This window comes from Ambystoma mexicanum, chromosome 11 (genome assembly GCF_040938575.1).
Source record: "Ambystoma mexicanum isolate Mex_15411 chromosome 11, UKY_AmexF1_1, whole genome shotgun sequence".
Lineage (NCBI taxonomy): Eukaryota > Metazoa > Chordata > Amphibia > Caudata > Ambystomatidae > Ambystoma > Ambystoma mexicanum.
In genome coordinates, this window is record NC_090934.1 from 354,881,902 (window position 1) to 354,899,682 (window position 17,781).

At 51.7% G+C, this 17,781-nt stretch overlaps 1 protein-coding gene across 5 annotated transcripts in view; it reads left to right on the top strand.

Annotated features, from left to right (window-relative positions):
- Positions 1-17,781, top strand: part of PTAFR (platelet activating factor receptor) — a 504,188-nt gene that overhangs the window by 292,167 nt on the left and 194,240 nt on the right. For 2 of the 5 annotated variants that reach the window (XM_069623066.1, XM_069623067.1), the window contains exon 5: positions 14,805-14,967. The exons of the other annotated variants lie outside the window; for them this stretch is intronic. The gene's annotated coding sequence lies outside the window, so the exon portion shown is untranslated. The remainder of the gene's footprint in view (positions 1-14,804; positions 14,968-17,781) is intronic. 5 annotated transcript variants of the gene reach the window in all.

Genomic DNA, 17,781 nt, shown 5'->3' on the forward strand with positions numbered 1-17,781 from the left:
TGCGCTGCGCAGACATTCTGATTTTTTTCTATATGGGGAAAATGTATAGCAGTAGGCCAAAAAGAGCCTTTTTTGCTTTCTTAACTTTTCCATTTTGTAATACATTTTTCCCAAAATTATGTCCAGCCTGTGGGGGGCAGTGGGAGAGGGGGGTTGGGGCAGGGGCATGACAAACATATTGTTTGCAAAATATCAGCCAAATCCGTCATACAAGTCAAAAGTTACTAGCAATTCAATGTTTGTGATTCCTATCTACACACCTTAACTAAAGTGCAGCGACTGCCGCACTATAATAGATATAATTATTTTAAATATCCCTTGGACCCCAATTGGGAGACTGATGTTGCAGACATTCTCTACTCACAACCAAATCATGAGGCTGCCTGTATCAGTTAATTTGGTTCATAGTGACAAACCCTTTAATGTTAGGGTGAGTGTTGCGAAAAATGAAATAAACACTAAGCCCAGTGTCTATTATGTACTTAATGATTCATGCATAAATACTACTGATAATAGTATCCAACCCTACTTAGACTGGCCCCAGTACATGAAATTGAGGAATATGGCAACGAGAGCTTGTTTTAACCTGAATTGAAAAACATGCATGTGAAAGATGAATTCTGATTGAAGTTCCTTTTGCCTGTTCAGTCCTGAACGAATAGAGATTCTAATGCACTTCATTCTATGTTGTACTTATTATGGTGTTTTGAGAAAAAGGGCGATTTAACCTATTAACAATTACTGCGTTTCGGCAATGGCACTTAGCTTTTTCATATTTATTGCAAGCGAGTTGTCCTAGCTCAACATGGATCTTTTTTAAATATTTGAAATGTGCATTGTATCTAAGATTGAAAGGAATTGGCTTCGTATCGGGTTTATGTGATTTTTATTTGATGTTATATAAATGTATGAAATTCATCATAATGCACTGAATTTAGGTGGGGCTCTACAAATTGACTTTTCAGTAGTTTTTCTTTAAGCTGGTTGTACTTCTTATGCATTACATATATATTGTTTTTTTTAAAACAGTGGTTGTTATATATTTATCTGGTGTGGTTTTATGTGAATCTATTCCCAAAATAATGACATATTGATTGATTCAAGCATACACTCCTTTTATCACTTAGTTGTCAAATATACAAATCTGTGGCTATTACGTTCCCAAAATTATATTTGATCTGGAATAATAATTTCAAAATGCCCGCAAGAAAAAGGGGATGTGTTGCAGACTGTACATATTGTAATAACCATACATCAGAAAATATTTTGTGCTCTAGTTTTAGAAAATGTGCTTTGCTCAGTAAGAAGTGTAACATTCTTATTATGACTACAAAATACACTGAAAGCGATCATTAGAAATGACCATTGTAAAATTTGAAAAAGAGCAACTTTACAAAGTCTATACAATTAAATAATCTTTTTTTCAGTAGCTGTTTTTGCAACAACAAACAAAACGCAACTGCTTCCCTTACCTCTGGTCACACAGCAGTCAATGGCTGGAGTGACTTTAGCAAACAAACCTGCCAACCTGAATCTTACTCTCATAATAAGAAGACAGAGTGAGAAAGCGAGAGACAGACCGAGAGGGAGAGACAGCAAGAGATAGCAGCGAAAGAGTGAGATCTAAATCGCTTACAGATGCAACTAGCATCCATGTAAAAGGTTGTTAAAAATGTCCTTATAATACCTTCCAGCCTGCAGTATCTGAATACAAGGCTGGAAATAATATTCTCATTACAGGCTTGTTGTGACATCATAGCTGACCAGTAATAAGAAAATAACATCACTGGCCCTATGTAATCAGTTATTACACTTCAGTTGTGACATCACAATGCCTGCTTAAGCCAGCATAGAGAATTGCATGCAGACACTACAGAACTAAGTTAAAGCCCTGAAAAGCTTTTAAAATTCTTTGCTTGCAGAATAGTTTTCTGTGGCACTTTACAGCCGTTAATTGACAAGGAACCGTTTATGGTAGAAAGTTTAATTTCTCCAGCATGGGGTCTGGCATGGATTCACATGCTCATGAATATTCCCCGTCGTCAGGCTGGGAATCCTCGGTAAAGAAAAAACCAGTATCAGTTTCGTTTCTGATCTGTCTTTCGTAGTAATAACCAATCACTGGTCTCTGCGTCATACTGACCACAGCCAATGACTGCCCTCTACCTAAGCACCGCCTCTGGCAGCCATCTTCAGATTTTTACCGCACGTTCATGTGTTGGGATCCTCGTGCTATTGCTCTCGAGCGTTAGTGCTATTTTTTTCACGTTTTTCTCAAAAACTTCGTTTTTTCGGTCAAAAGAGCCTCAAGCTCCACCGATTCTCCATCCGATCAACGGGGACCCGTGTCGGATTCGTCTGCGCCCCTCAAGGGTGAAGATTTCATCGAGCTACGCTTTTGGAGGACTCCAGAAGTTTCTCAGGCCTGGTCATGGCCCAGGAGAAGGGGAGCTCGACGCCCGGAAAGCTGTTCAGGGTCTGCCCTGGATGCCAGCTGCAGAACGTCTTCAAGGAGGACGAACACTCTTTTTGTCTTTACTGCCTACATGAGGACAAGACGTACGTGGAGAAGGACTGTGCGTTTTGCGGCAACATGTCGGAGCGGACCATGAAGGACCGCCATCAACGTCTCGCCAACTGGCTGGAAGGGAAGAGCCCGTCCGGCGAGAAGAAGAGGAAGAAAGCCGAGCGGTCTTCTAAGACCTTTGAGGACGCCCCGGCGACGGGGGTCCAACATAAGGCCAAGCACCGCGAGTCCGCTGGCACCGGGAGCGCCGAACGGTCGGGCTCTACGGGCGCCAGGCAGGGCGCACCCTCCCCGGCACCATCAACCACGAGCCAACGCTCTGGGTCGGGTAAGAGGAAGGCCGATCACCCGGCGAAGCTCCTGGAGAGGCCCCGGTCGAGCTCGAAGGCGGAGGGGGAGCGAGGCAGTGTCCCCCCCTCAAGGATAAGGCGGTGAGCGCACCTAAGGTGGTGAAGGCCTTAATCCATCCGGCCAAGCCCTCTATCGAAACTGTCGCGGCGGCCCTGGCTCAGCCTGTGGAGGCTACACCAGTGGTGGCGACCTCGGGGCTCAGAGTCTCCCTGCCACCTCGGAGGGAGTCCTCTTTTGTGCCCATCGATAGGACCCCCGTGAAATCCCCCGTGGGGAAGAAAAAGGGGGGGCAGGGCGTCGTCGTAGATTCGGCCTCAACCTCGGAGGAGGAGCTGGTCGAAGTCTTAAGCCACGGCCTCGGCGTGGAAGAAGACCGGCCCGTCGGTGGCCCCTGATCGCCCGTCGGATTCCCCTCTGCCAGCGCCGCGAGACAACTCGGCGGCCATTTTGTTGGCTATACAGTCCTTATGCTCAGAGATAAGGACGAGACTACCGTTGCCGACGGAACCTCTCCCGTCGGGGGACCCAGAACCGGGACCTTCTGGTGTTCCCCCTACCAAGAAAAGAAGGATCCACCCTCCGCCTCCTTTTCAGCCGTCGCGCCCCTTCCAGCCCTCCTCCCCGTCCACCCGAGGGGATGATACGGGGACTGACACGGCAGCGACGGGTACGGACGACGAGGTATACGACGAGGATGTACCGTCGTCGCCTCCCACCAGGGCTTCTCCGCCCGACGAGATTGGATCGTTCCACTCCATGATCACCAGGGCATCCGAGCTTTTCCGACTCTGCCCTGAGGAGAAGAAGAAGGAAGGTTTCCTTTATCAGCGGCGCGAGGCCAAGAGGAAGACGGTCCTCTCAGTGCCTCTATTGGACGACATTTGGGATGAGGGCCTCACCCTCCTCAAGAACCCTTCCACGACGCCAGCTAGAAGAGACCGGTACGAGAAGAAGTACCGGGTCCCGGACACGGCCCCCCTGTGCGGCCTCCACATCGACTTCCCCACCGGACGGCGAGGGAAAGAAATTGGACGCTATGGGACGCAGAGTCATCTTGTCTGCGGCGACGACGATTAAAGCGGCCAACGCCTTGGCTATCGTGGCCCGCTACGACAGGGAGCTCTGGTACAAACTGGCTCCCCTGCTGGACTTCTTGCCGGACGACAAGAGGGCAGAGGCCCTAGAGATCCTGCAGGAAGGTGAGGTGGCTTCGGACCACGCCATTGCCGTTGCGACGGACATCGCCGACACTGGGTTCCGCCAGTTGGGCAACGGCGTTTGCCTTAGGCGGCGTGGATGGCTCAAGGCTACGGACTTCCGTCAAGACGTTCAGACCGGAGTCCTGGACATGCCCTTCGATGGGAACAACCTGTTTGGGAAAACAGTGGACGATTCCCTTCAGGCCATTAAAGCGGACACCGAGACGGCCCAGGCCCTTGGAGTTCTGCAACAACGACGGACGCCCTTTCGGAGCAGCGGAGGCAAGGGCGCCTCCAAAAGTTCCGGCGGCGGTTTCTCCACCTACCGTCAAGCGGCCCGCTCGTCGGCTCAGGAGGCCTACAGAGGACGAGGCAAGTCTGGCGGACCCCGCCGTCGTCGCCAAGGACAAGGCGGCAAAGCCTCGTCGAAGCAGGATTGAACCGGCCGTGGGGCCGGGCCCCCACCGAAGCACCCCGGTGGGAGGCCGGCTTGCGAGCTTCGTCAGCGTGTGGGAGTCCATCTCCACCGACCGTTGGGTGCTGGACGCCTTGGCCCGGGGCCACGCGCTCGAGTTTCAAAGAAGGTGTCCGCGCGTCCCCCCCCCCCCCCCGTGGCCAGGAAAGAACTTCACGTCCCTCAACTTCTCCTGGAGGTAAAGGCGATGCTCAGGAAGGGCGCAATCGAACTCGTCCCAAAGAGGCTTCGGGGCTCCGGAGTTTACTCGAGATACTTCCTCGTGAAGAAGAAGACGGTGGGATGGCGCCCCATCCTGGACCTGCGACGTCTGAACAAGTTCATCAAGGCGCAAAAGTTCCGGATGGTCACCCTCCAGCACGTCCTGGGTCAGCTGGAGGAAGGAGACTTCCTGTCGTCGTTGGATTTGGAGGATGCCTACTTCCATATTCCCAACCTAAAGGGGCACCAAAAATTCCTCAGGTTTGTGGTCCAAGGGCATCACTACCAGTTCAAAGCCCTCCCCTTCGGACTACGGTCGGCACCCAGGGTATTCACCAAGTGCCTTGCACCGGTGGCGGCGCAGCTGCGCCGCGAGGGGATCCACGTCTACCCCTACCTGGACGACTGGCTCATCCGAGCCAAGACGAGGGAGCTCGCCGTGGATCACACGGCAAGGACCGTCCAACTTCTCACGGGCCTGGGATTCTCCGTGAACTAGGCCAAGTCCCACCTGGTACCCGCGCAAAACGCACTGTTTCTGGGAGCGAAGCTCGACACAGTGTCCCTTCTGGCCTCCCCGTCGGAGGAAAGGACCAGGTCCATCCTGGGCAAGGTACAGCGGATGTTGGTTTCCGACGCGGCCAAGGTGAGGTCCATCAAGTCCCTCCTCGGAATGATGTCTTCTTGCATCTACCTCATTCCCATGTGCAGGCTCCGGATGCGCCCGTTGCAGGAGTTCCTGGACGCGCGCTGGATCCAAACGACGGGCGGCTTCGAGGAGAGGATCACACTCGACGAGAGTTTCTGCCGAGCGGTCCGGTGGTGGGGCATCCGCGCGCATCTGACGGCGGGCATGGACTTCCAGACCCCAGACCACCAGGAGACAGTGACCACGGATGCCTCCCTGGAAGGGTGGGGAGCGCACACCGAAAATCTGCACGCGAGAGGCCTTTGGCTCCCGACGGAGAAGTCCCTCCATATCAACGTCCTGGAGCTCCGTGCAGTGTTCTGGGCCCTCAGGTCCTTCCTTCCGTCCTTCAAGGGCAAGGTGGTGAGGATCTTCACCGACAACACCACCACCATGTTTTACATCAGGAAACAGGGCGGAACCAGGTCCCCAGCACTGTCCAAGGAGGCGCAGGACCTGTGGCATTGGGCCGTCGCCCAAAGGATGTTTCTGGTGCCGTTTCATCTGGCAGGGATAAAAAACACCATCGCCGACTCACTCAGCAGGGAGCTGCGCTCGTGCCACGAGTGGGAACTATGGCAGGATCTAGTGGATCGCCTCTTCCGACGGTGGGGCACTCCCCAGATCGACCTGTTCGCGACGGCGACGAACTCCAAGTGCCGGAGGTTCGCCAGCAGGTTTCCCCAGGCGAGGAGCATGGGCGATGCTTTCTCGTTCCCCTGGGAGGGCCTGTTCCTCTACGCGTTCCCTCCTTTGCCACTGCTAATCCGGCTCGTCAACCAGCTCAAGAGGTCACGGTGCAGGATGATCCTCGTCGCACCTGCGTGGCCGAGGCAGATATGGTTCCCGGACCTTCTGGACTCGTCAGCGTCCCCGCCAATCAAGCTGCCGGTGGACGCGGATCTACTCTTCAGGGAAGGAGGCGCCATCCTCCACCACGACCCGAAATCGCTGAACTTGCAGGCCTGGCTCCTGCAGCGCTAGAGTTTGGAGGATACGACATACCGGCCGACTGCAGAGAGGTTCTTGCAAAGGCCAGGGCGTCCTCGACTCTTAAATGCTACGGACACAAATGGAAGAGGTTCTCTGTCTGGTGCCACGCACAGAAGATTAACCCTCTACGGATTACGGCTCCCCAGGTACTGCCGTACCTGCTGACGCTGGCCATAGCTGGACTGGCACACGCGTCCATCAAGATTCATCTTGCTGCGATCTCCCGATACACCAGAACCACGGGCCGGACGTCCTTGTGGTCTCATCGTCTGGTGAAAGAGTTCATGAAGGGGCTGTTCAGATTGTTCCCGCCGGTGAAGGCTCCGGCCCCGGCGTGGGAGCTCAACGTGGTGCTGACCAAGCTCATGGGACCTCCGTTCGAGCCTCTGCACTCGGCCCCGTTGAAGTTTCTGTCGTGGAAAACAGCGTTTCTTGTGGCCATAACCTCCGCACGACGGGTGGGAGAGATCCAGGCCCTTTCCTGCAAGGCCCCGTACTTGACTTTTCACGACACAAGGGTAGTGCTCAGGACGCACCCCTCCTTCATGCCCAAGGTACCGTCGGACTTCCATCTCAACGAACCCTTGGTGTTACCTGTGTTCTTCCCGTCGCCGGCTGAGAGGACTTTGCACTCGCTGGATGTGGCTAGAGCGCTGAAGTTCTACGTGGACCGCACAAAGTGTTTTCGGAAGACGTCGCAACTCTTTGTGAACTTTGGACCTGTCAATCAGGGGAAGGCTCTCTCGAAGGCTTCCATTTCCAGATGGCTCTCCGGCTGTATCATGTACTGTCATCGGTTGGCAAACCGACCGCTGCCTGGCCGTCCGAGAGCCCATTCCACCAGAGCGATCGCAGCTACCACGGCGTTCCTTTCTGGTGTGCCCCTGCTGGACATATGCAGGGCTGCTACGTGGAGGTCGACGCACACCTTCACGAAATTCTACTGCGTCGATCGGGATTCCAGGGAGGAGTCCAGGGTCGGCCAAGCAGTGCTGCGCAACCTGTTCGCCTGAGGTGAGCCTGGTGAGGAGGTAAGATGCTTAATGTTGAGTTTGATGTAATGCTTAATGTTGAGCCTTTGCCACCTCCCGTGGTTGTGCATGTGTGTACTGCTATGTATTCTTTATTCATGAGCATGTGAATCCATGCCAGACCCCATGCTGGAGAAGGAACAAGTTACTTACCTGTAACTGTTGTTCTCCAGCATGGGTCTGGCATGGATTCACATGCGAACCCTCCCGCCTACCCCTCTGCGGCTCTTCACTTGGTCATACTGCCACTTCACGTGCTTCCAAATCTGAAGATGGCTGCCAGAGGCGGTGCTTAGGTAGAGGGCAGTCATTGGCTGTGGTCAGTATGACGCAGAGACCAGTGATTGGTTATTACTACGAAAGACAGATCGGAAACGAAACTGATACTGGTTTTTTCTTTACCGAGGATTCCCAGCCTGACGACGGGGAATATTCATGAGCATGTGAATCCATGCCAGACCCATGCTGGAGAACAACAGTTACAGGTAAGTAACTTGTTCCTTATGCACTGCTGAAGTTTGACACATGTGAGCAAGAAAACCACACGCAATTTCTTATTTTAAAGCACACAATGAAAACGTTTTTCGATACATTTTATTAAACAGCTTGAACTATTTTTTTCTGCAACACATTTGGAGCTGCATTTTTTTAACCACTTTTATTTATGTTGGTTACAGCATAACAATCATGATAACTCCCGTTATTGGTGATGTGCATGAAATAAGTTCAAACAACCCCCCCACCCCTGTGGCTCCCATCATGCTCCTCCCCCCCCCCCCCCCCATGTCTACAGTGCTCTGACGGTCTGGAGATCTATCAGGGTTCTGGGGTCCCAAAAGGTTTGTCACCAGGCGTGGCTGGAAAGTCAATGCTGGGCATCTGCTATGATACTCCAACACTGGAGCCCAACAGTCAGTGAATCGATGGAGGGCCCCCTCTTTTGCTGCTGTGACCTTATCTTTCCCCGACTTTTATCCACCAGAGGGGCGTATGGGGCCCTCTTGTGTTTTCCATTTACGTGCTACTGTAATCTTGGCTGCCAACAGTAGCTGCGTCAGCAGTTTAGCGGCCTGTCCTGTCTTAAGGTAGGAGTCCGGATTCGCTACCCCCAGTAGGATCACCTCTGGATCCATTGGCAGCTTACGTTGGGTGGTGTCTTCAATGGATTTTATAATCTCCTTCCAGAAGGCCTACACCGTCGGGCAACTCCACCACATATGGAAGAAGGATCCCCGTTCCCCACAGCGTCTCCAGCAGCTCTGGCCTATGGATGGGTTGCAATGGTGTAAGCGGGCTGGGGAAGAAAAGCCAGCGGTGGAGGAGCTTAAGGGGGAATTCTTTGTTCGTGACACATCTGGAGGCTGAGTTGATTCTGGTCCATATCTCCACCCATGTCTGGTCCTCGATGGGGTGTCCCAGGTCTGTCTCCCATCCGGCCATGTATGGGGGTCTGACCTGTAATATGTCTTTTTGAAGGAGACGGTACAGCTTAGTGATCCGCCCGTGTTGTGGGCTTTCCTCCAGTGTGTGTTCAAGGGGGTGCAGGTCTCGGGTCGCCCCTTGGCGGACCGCTGGTTGCGAGATCCAGAGGCGTATTTGGGCATATGTGAACCTTTCCTGCTCCGATATCTGTAGGCGACTTTTGCATTCTGTGAAGTTGAGCGTAGAGCTGTCCTCGTAGAGTTGCGAGAGGGATCAAAGGCCTCCTGCGGTCCATCGGCTGAAGTTCGTTGTCTCCATACCTGGGTAGAAGTCTGTGTTCCAGATGATCGGGGAGAGCGGGCCCAAACCTTTAGGTAGCTTTTTCCTTCGCCTGGCCCAAGCCCATGCCTCTAGGATCGCCTTGGTGGTTAGGAGCATTCGTGGTCCACGGTTCCAGAGGGCCGCCGGGATGTGCAGTAGGGAGTGTAGCTGCGGCTGGGACTTAGCTTGTCCAATCCAAGCCCACCTCGAGGGGGACTCCTGTTCCGCGAAGGTGCTGGCCAGTTGAGCTGCCAAAAAATAATTTGTGAGGTTGGGTAGACCTATGCCGCCCCATTTAGCTGCCCCTGTCATGACTTTCATTGGTATTCTGGCTCTACGTCCTTTCCAGATGAATTTTGCGAGCTTCTTCTGTAGTTGCTCCAGGGGCTGTTTCGGAGAGTGAACCGGGAGCGCAGAGCACAGGTACAGCAATCTGGGGAGTAAGTTCATTTTGCATGCTGTGACCTGCCCCAGCAAGGAATTTCCTGGCTGGCCCAGCGTTGCAGATCATTCTCCAACTCCTTGAATAGGGGCGGATAATTGGCTGCATAGAGTTTTTTGGGAACTGCTGTGAGGCGTATCCCCAGATAGTCCGAAGAGTCGGAGTTCCATCTCAATGGGCAAAGCGTCTGAAGGGTGGTTATGAGTGGGCCATCCAGGTTGATGCTCAGTGCTTCCGACTTGGAGTAGTTCACCTGAAATCCTGCTACTTGTTTCAACGCCTCTAGTTCGGTAAGAACGGCGGGCAGCGAGGTCTGGCAGTTGGTGATGGACAGCATCACGTCGTCGGCATACAGTGATATTTTGAACTGCTCCCTGTTTATGTCCAGCCCAGAGATTTTGTCATTGGCTCGTGTTCTTTGGGCGAAAGTTTCCATGACCAGGACAAAGATCAGTGGGGAAAGCGGGCAGCCCGGTCTTGTTCCACAGAAGAGAGGGATCAGGGTGGAGGTTTTTTGGTTGAGCCATAATGATGTTTTCGGGGCTTTGTAGTTTGCTAGCAGCATCCTTTGGGATAAGGGGCCAAATCGGAATGCCTCCATGTGAGCCGCATAAAGTTCCAATACACCCTGTCACAGGCTTTGGTGGCGTCCAGGGTCAGGACTGCCAGTCCCTGTTGGTCTTGGGTCGCCACATCTATGAGGTTACGTGCTTGGCAAATGTTGTCCGCAGTGCTCCTGCCTCTGATGAATCCCGCTTGGTCTATGATAGATGGTAGGACTTGGGGCAGCCTGTTCGCCAGGACCTTTGAATATGCGTTTGTGTCCACATTGAGAAGTGATATCGGCCTGTACGATGAGTATTCCATTGGCTATTTGCCTGGCTTCAGGAGCATGATTGTGGTGGATTCTTGCATGGATGGGGCTATGGAACCTGTGTCTCGGAAGGAGTTGAAAAGCTCAGTCAGTGGATTTAGAAGCAAGGGGCGAAGAGTTTACAGAATTTAGCCGGGAATCCGTCTGGCCCTGGGGCCCTGGGACTCAGGGATTTGAGGGTTTCTTCTACTTCTTCGGCCGTGATTGGGGCCTCAAGGGCAGTTCTGACTGTTTCGAAGAGCCGCGGCAGATTGGCGTCTGCTATAAATTGTTCCTGGAGAGCCGGTGGGCGGAGGACTGAGTGCTGGCTAGATGGGCCGCTGCTATTTGGAGTTTAGCTTCTTCTCCATATCGGATTCTGCCCTTAAGGTCCTTCAGGGTGATGATATGGTTTCGTCAGCGGGTTCTGGCTAGTTTGCTCACTAGGTACCTGTTGGCTTTATTGCCGTTTACGTAATAGCACTGTTTCGTCCTAATCAGGGACCACGCCGTGTCCTCGGCATAATGAGCCTCCAGTTTTGTGTGGGCCAGCCTCACCAGTTTGACTGCTTTGGGTGACCATTTTCCCTTCAGGATCGAGCCTGCCTCTGCCATCTCCTTTTCAAGCTGGTCCCTCCTCGCGGCCCGCCTCTTCCTGTATGCGGCTGCCTGAGCTATTAATTCTCCTCGGATTACGGCCTTCATGGCCTCCTATCTCGTAGCCGTAGAGATGAGGTCAGGGGGGTAGCATTTGATCGCTTTGGATATAGCATCACGGACCGCCATGTCGTGTAACATTGGCTCGTATAGGGTCCATCAGCGCCTTTCAGGAGAGTCCGGGTCAAAGACCCTTGCGGTGAGGAGGATCGGGGAGTGGTCAGACAGAGCCTTTGTGCCAATTACCACTTCCGTGCCAATTACCACTTCATCTGTGAATTGTAGGAGCTGTGGGCTTGCTAGGATCAAGTCAATTTGGGATGAGGAGTGGTGGACATGGGAGAAAAAGGAGTATTCTGTTGTGTCCAGATGAAGGACCCTCCAGGTGTCCACCAGGCCCAAGGTTCTGAACAGGTGGCAAAGGCTCACAGCAATCTTGAAGTCTCTGGGTGATGGCGTGCCTATTCTGTCCAGCTGGGGGTTGGGGATCCCATTGAAGTCCACCGCCTAGGACCACATGGCCCTCAAGGAAGGGGAGAAGAGATGACTCAGCTCTGCAAAGAAGGTTTCCTGACTATCGTTTGGCGTGTAGACCGTGATCAGTGTGTGGAGCTGGCCATAGAGATCCCCTTAATCGCCACAAATCTGCCGTCTGTACTCCGCAAAGTTCCTTTCTCTTTAAAGGGGGTACCCCTTGCTAGGAGAATCGCTGTGCCTCCTTTTTTGCTGGGTCCCGAGGCCAGGTATTGAGTTGGGAATTCCCGGCATCATAGCCTCGGGAAGTCCTCTGCTAGGAGGTGCGTTTCCTGGAGGAACGCTACCGAGGCTTGGAAGTCCTGTAGGCGGCGAAGGATGGACTTGGGTTTTACTGGGGAGTTCAGGCCCCAGACATTCATGGAGACATAGTGAAGCTTGGTGTGTGGGGGGAGGGGGGGAGGAGAGTGCTGGTCGCCTTCAGCGGTCAGACTGGCAGTAGTGGAGGGCTACTCGGTCGCTGGTAGAAGACTTCCAGAGGAGGGTTGTAATTTCAGGTCCGCTGTAACCAAGTTTTAATAGTAAACCAACCAAGGCCCAACGTGGCCTGGCAACTTAGTGGGCCGGAACAGGTGGGCCCACAACGAGGCGGGAAAGGGGGGGAGGGTCCCAGCCCGGCAAAAAGAACAGAACCAAAAGTTAACCAGTTGAGGCCTGAGGGGCCTCTGGTCAGGGTGGTTGTCCATCCACTGGGCTGAGGCATTACGTGGGGCACCCGGATGCCGAGAGTGCAGGTTCTGGCATGGAGAGACAATGGTCAGTTACATTTCGTGTGGCGCGGGGGTTCCCCCCCCCCCCCCCTTTCGGGACTTTCATCCAGCGCTGTGCTGAGGCTTCAGTGTTGAGCTCTGTATATGGTTGGACGGGGAGGTGGAGGAATCCTCCTCAGGGGTAGAGGGTTCACCCCCCATGATGCCGCTGGCGGCTTCAAGAGCGTGGATCACCCTTGTCTGACCCTCGAATGCGAACTGGAGCGAGGCTGGGTAGAGCCATCGATATTTGATTTTCCGATCCTGCAAGAAAGTTGTTAGCGGCCGGAGGGCTCTCTGCCGTTGGACTGTGGGGGCAGCCAGGTCTTGAAAAAGCTGAATTGTGGCTCCCTGGTATGTAAGGTCACCTTGAGAGCGGCTTGCCACCATGATTTCTTGTTTTGTGGTGTAAAAGTGGGCTCTGGTGATAACCTCCAGGGAGGCGGATGTCAGAGTATTCCTGCGACCTCGTAGTCTATGGGTGCGGTCCAGTAAGAGCAATGCTTTATCACAGTCTGGGAGAAGGGTCTGGAAGAGGTAGGAAGGGCTTGGTCCCGGATCGAGGCGGGGACCCCTCTGATGCAGGTGGTGTTCCTGCAGGCCCTGTTTTCCAGATCTTCCTGCTTGTGCTGCATGCTGCCGGAGTTATCCTCCAGAGACTGGAGTTTCCGTTGCAGCTCCGCAATCTGCACCAAGTGTTCCAGGACTTGGTCTTCTGTGTCACCGACCCTGTGTTCTACTTCCTCCATGCGGTTCTCCAGGCCCTCCATCTTAGTTGTGACCTCTGCCATACAATAGCGGAACTCGAGCTTGATGTCAGCTAGCAGGGATTGGATGTCGTCTTTCGTGGCCCATTGTCCCTGGGGTCTAGAAGGTGAGGATGGTTGGGTTGAGGGGGGGTCCTGCTGCTTGGATTTCTCCCTCAGTTGCAATATGTTTGCTATGTCCGCAGATTTTGGACCGTTGTGTTTGGCCATTCTGGCGTCGGGCCGTCTGTTCAGGTAGGTGTAGGCCGTAGGCTGTCGCTGAAGGGGGTCCACCGGGCGGTGGGGAGCAAGTGCTGGCCAAGTGTCCTGTCTCCTCCTGGGTGGGCTTGCAGGTCCTTGCAAAGTGCTCTGGCAAGGGGCCCTATCTTGGTGGGGGGGGTGTGCGCGCAGAGGGGTTCATGGGTATGAGGCGCAGAACGTTTGTGGGTGCCTTGGAACGTTGGGGGGGGTTAGGAGCAGGGCTGTTCTCTCTTGCTTTCGTGGCTCTTATCCGGCCGGGGTGCGGGCGTTGCTATGGCGCTCTGTTGTGAAATCTACCCTCCCCGCGCGGGCAACCACCTACTTGGTGTGTCCTGGGCCGCTGCCTGGGAGCTCGCCTGGTGGGGTGTGCTGGGCCGGTGTCTGCTGCAATTCCAGGTGGGAGGGGGGGCTGCCTGCTCCCTGGTGTGGTTGCCGTATCTACGGTGGGGTCCGCTGTGTCTTCGTCGCGGGTGCAGGCCCTCTGATTCAGGCCCGTGGAGTGATTGGAGCTGCATTTTTTTTTTTTTTTTTTTTTTTTAAAGCAAATAGATTCTATATTGATTATATCGATCGGCAAATGGAGTATCTCTTACATTTTATTGTGCAAGATGCGGTATTGATGGAAATGAGTGTGTGGCAATGTATTATAAAGAATAAAATACCCCCCACCATACATAGAAAAGGATATTGCAAGTCACCTTTATAAAGGAACTTTTGCCTTCAGCCTGGTCCCAAAACTCCTCAGTGACTTGCAATATCCTTATAACGTATGGTTGGGGTACTTAATTTCATATATAATACCCAGATTATACGGCAGGCCTAATGTATATAATACAGTTGAACCGCATGTCGTTTTAATGCCCGGTTTTAAACTTCTTGACGCCAGAACTGCAAACTATTTCTGGGAGTTGTGGTGCATAGGACCACAGGAGTGGTATGTCTCAGTATTGCCTGCGTAGGACCTCAGGAGTGGTTTTGGGTGGGGCAGGCACACATGGCTCAGCATTGCCTATGCAGGACCACAGGAGTTGTCTTGGGTGGGGCAGGCACCCATGGTGCAGCATTGCCTGCGCAGGACCTCAGGAGTGGTCTTGGGTGGGGCAGGCCTCCATGGCTCACCATTGCCTGCGTAGGACCACAGGACTGTTCCAGTGGCAGCAGGCAAACATCGCTCAGCATTCACTGCATCCCACAGGGCACTCCAGGGAACCGTCCGGCAATACAGCAGTTCTAATTGGCAGTGAAGCAAACCACTTATTGACATGACTTGCGAATGATGCGAGAGTGTAGTTTCATCAGTGTTTGGTTGTGACACCCACTTCTCTTTTGGTCCCTCTTGCTCGGATGCACACAGTTCCTGTTCTCCATTGAGCAAGCAGTCTGCCAACACCCACCAGCTGCAGGGGGCGCCGCGGAATTAGCGTGATACCTGTACCGTGGGACTTCGGCTTTCAGGATTGCGTGCCCAAATATCGGCTTTCACCGGAGCCCGTTTGAAGCGAATTTACACAACCTCGGTAAGAACGCCCATTTATTTGGCTATTTTAGGTAGACATATAGGATTTGAAGCACTATGCACAAGAATGTACACAGAGCAAGGTGCACACGCTGGGAACCCGCAGCGTGTAGCTTGCTTCGCCAGATAGTCTTAGTCATGCTGTCAGTTTAAAAGCTTTCGCAGGAATTTTCAATACATGCATGTTCGTATTGGATGGTCACTCGCTTTGTAAGTGTTTCATTCCAATGGGAGTTTTCTCTTTTTCTTTTTTTTTTCTTAATTTAACATGAAGAGCATAATTTGACAATTGGTAACGACGGTTATTTTCAGGTTTAACTTAAGAGTCTTGGTTTAAAATAGATCAAAGTAAGGATAAAAAGACTGATTAAACTGTGATTAGTTTAGGAGCTGGGTGCGCTGTTAGGAAGAGGTTTATGGCACATGCTCTGCATGGGTTACGCCCTAGACGCTTATTTTTCCTGAAGAACATTTTACACGAATTTCCTGTGATTGTTAGGCAAGAGTCTCACACCTCGAATGGGAGCTGTCTTTCCTTGAGAAGAGGCAGTCGGCAATTCTGAATACACTGTAACAACTGTTATCCGGTTGGAATTTTCTTGGCGAACGTTCTAGAATTGAAAACCGAATCTAAAATAGTTGCTTAAATATGTTCACTCGAAAATTAATCCCAACCTCTATACTATGCGTATTCTGTAAACACTTTTAATGGCACGTTATGATTGTACCATTGGCATATGTGATATCAGTGATGTCATGGATCCTCTGTTACCCTTCCCCCCCAAGTCCTGTGGCGCCTGGAACACTGCTGCTGGATAGGCGCCATACACATGAACGATAAATAAATGGATGAGCTCTTATGTGATGTCACAGGTGTCATTATGTGCAGTGTGGTGCGATGGTCGAGTTATGGTTACTTTATAATCCATAAAAGGCACGTTTGTGTTGTGTAGTGCTGCTACCATAACGCCATGCCATCCCTTTAACAGAGTTTATTCGCTGAACGTCCCAGGTTATTAGGCCAAGTTAACCATAACGTCCCATTTAACAACCTGTTTTCACTGACTTCCATGATTTTTTGCAACACCAACTTAACCACAATGTACCATCCCTCTAAAGTTTATTCAGTGAATTTCCTATGCTTTTATGGTTTTGTCGGCCCACACTTTCGCCTAATTATTTTGCTGACTTTTTGCTTTTTTACTTCAAAAATTCAAGAGGTAGCCATCCCCCCCAACCCTTACTATGCCCACGGCACCCCCATATATACACCTTACCCCCACTTACCATCTGTATGTTTGCGGGCAAAAAAGTGGAACAAAAATCGACACACTTATTTGGCGAAACTATGGCTCGGCAAAAGTGGGCTAGACCGTTTATATTAGGCCAACTTAACCATAACATACCTTTTTAACCAACGATTATTTACTAAATGTAAAGTTTTTTTTAAAACTTTATTGATTGTGGTATATGACATTGCAACAACATGACATTTCATATACATGCTTAATCAGAAACATTTAGTTTAGGCATACAGCATAAGGTACAGTACTACGGGGTAGCCATATTACTAGGCCCTATCGGGCTACTGCTGTCCGGGCCTGCGTCGCATAGATATACTCTTAACAGGGCCCAGATATCTTTAGGCTTACATGAATTCGGGAGTGACATTATATAGTGTTCCTCACATTCATTTACGTACGTCAGTTCTTTAACAAAGTGGCTCACAAGTGGAGCCTGCGCGCTCTTCGATTTTTTCAGAATCCATTTTTTAGCCACTGCACATGTAACATTGAAGAGCCTTCTCGTTTTCTCTGACTGTTTGCCTATATCCCTGAATAAGTATTTTTGTGGCGTGAGGTCTGCCGGTATCGGAGTCACTTCCTCTAGGATTTTTGCCACCTCCCTCCAGAATACACAAATGTGTGGGCAGCTCCAGTACATATGCATTGAGTCTGCCCGACCTGCCCCACACTTTGGACAACTACATGCACTATTTGTGAATTTCACAATCTTCAGGGGTGTATAATGCAACTTGTTTAACACTTTAAATTTAATCAACCGGAGGCCCGCGTTCATGGACACCATCTTGGTCAATTCGCAATACCTTTCCCAAGATTTTTCGGTTATGACAGCACCCAGGCCCGTTTCCCAGGACGTTTTCATCATGTTTGCCGATGGAGTGTTTGCCTGTATAGCCCCGAGATGCTGGTCCCCGCCCGGGTTGGCAAAGCTACCAGACATGGGTGCGGTGGGGGTTTGTCAGGGAACATTGGCCATCTAGCCTTAAAAGCCATTTTCATTCTATGGTATTTTAGGATCATTAATTGGCCCCTTCCCATCCCCGTTTTGAACTCCTCTAGCGTTATAAATCTGCCATTAGGAAATATGTCTTTGATTTTAAACTCTCCGTCTGGATCCCATGTCTTCTGCACATCTGGATCATATGTGGGTGGTATACTGGTGAAGTTCCAGAATGGGGCCTCCGCACAGTAGGGTGTTTCCTGATCGAGTCTATAGTAAATTCTGGACCTTGCGTACACAGTTGTACTGACTGGGTCAAATGGGCATTCATCTCCGTTTCCCCTTAAAAATGATTGACCTTAAGTCGGTTGGGCGTGCGGCTTGTGTTTCTCAGCAGATGTGGGGTGAAGTATCCTGCTCATCATACCAATGTTTAACGAATTGAGCCTGTGTTGCCAAATAGTAGAATTCAAAATCAGGGGCTGCTATACCCCCCTTTATTGTAGGGTTCCACCATCTTCTCCCACTTCATTCTGGGCGTCCCACCACACCTAACAAACTCATCCACCAG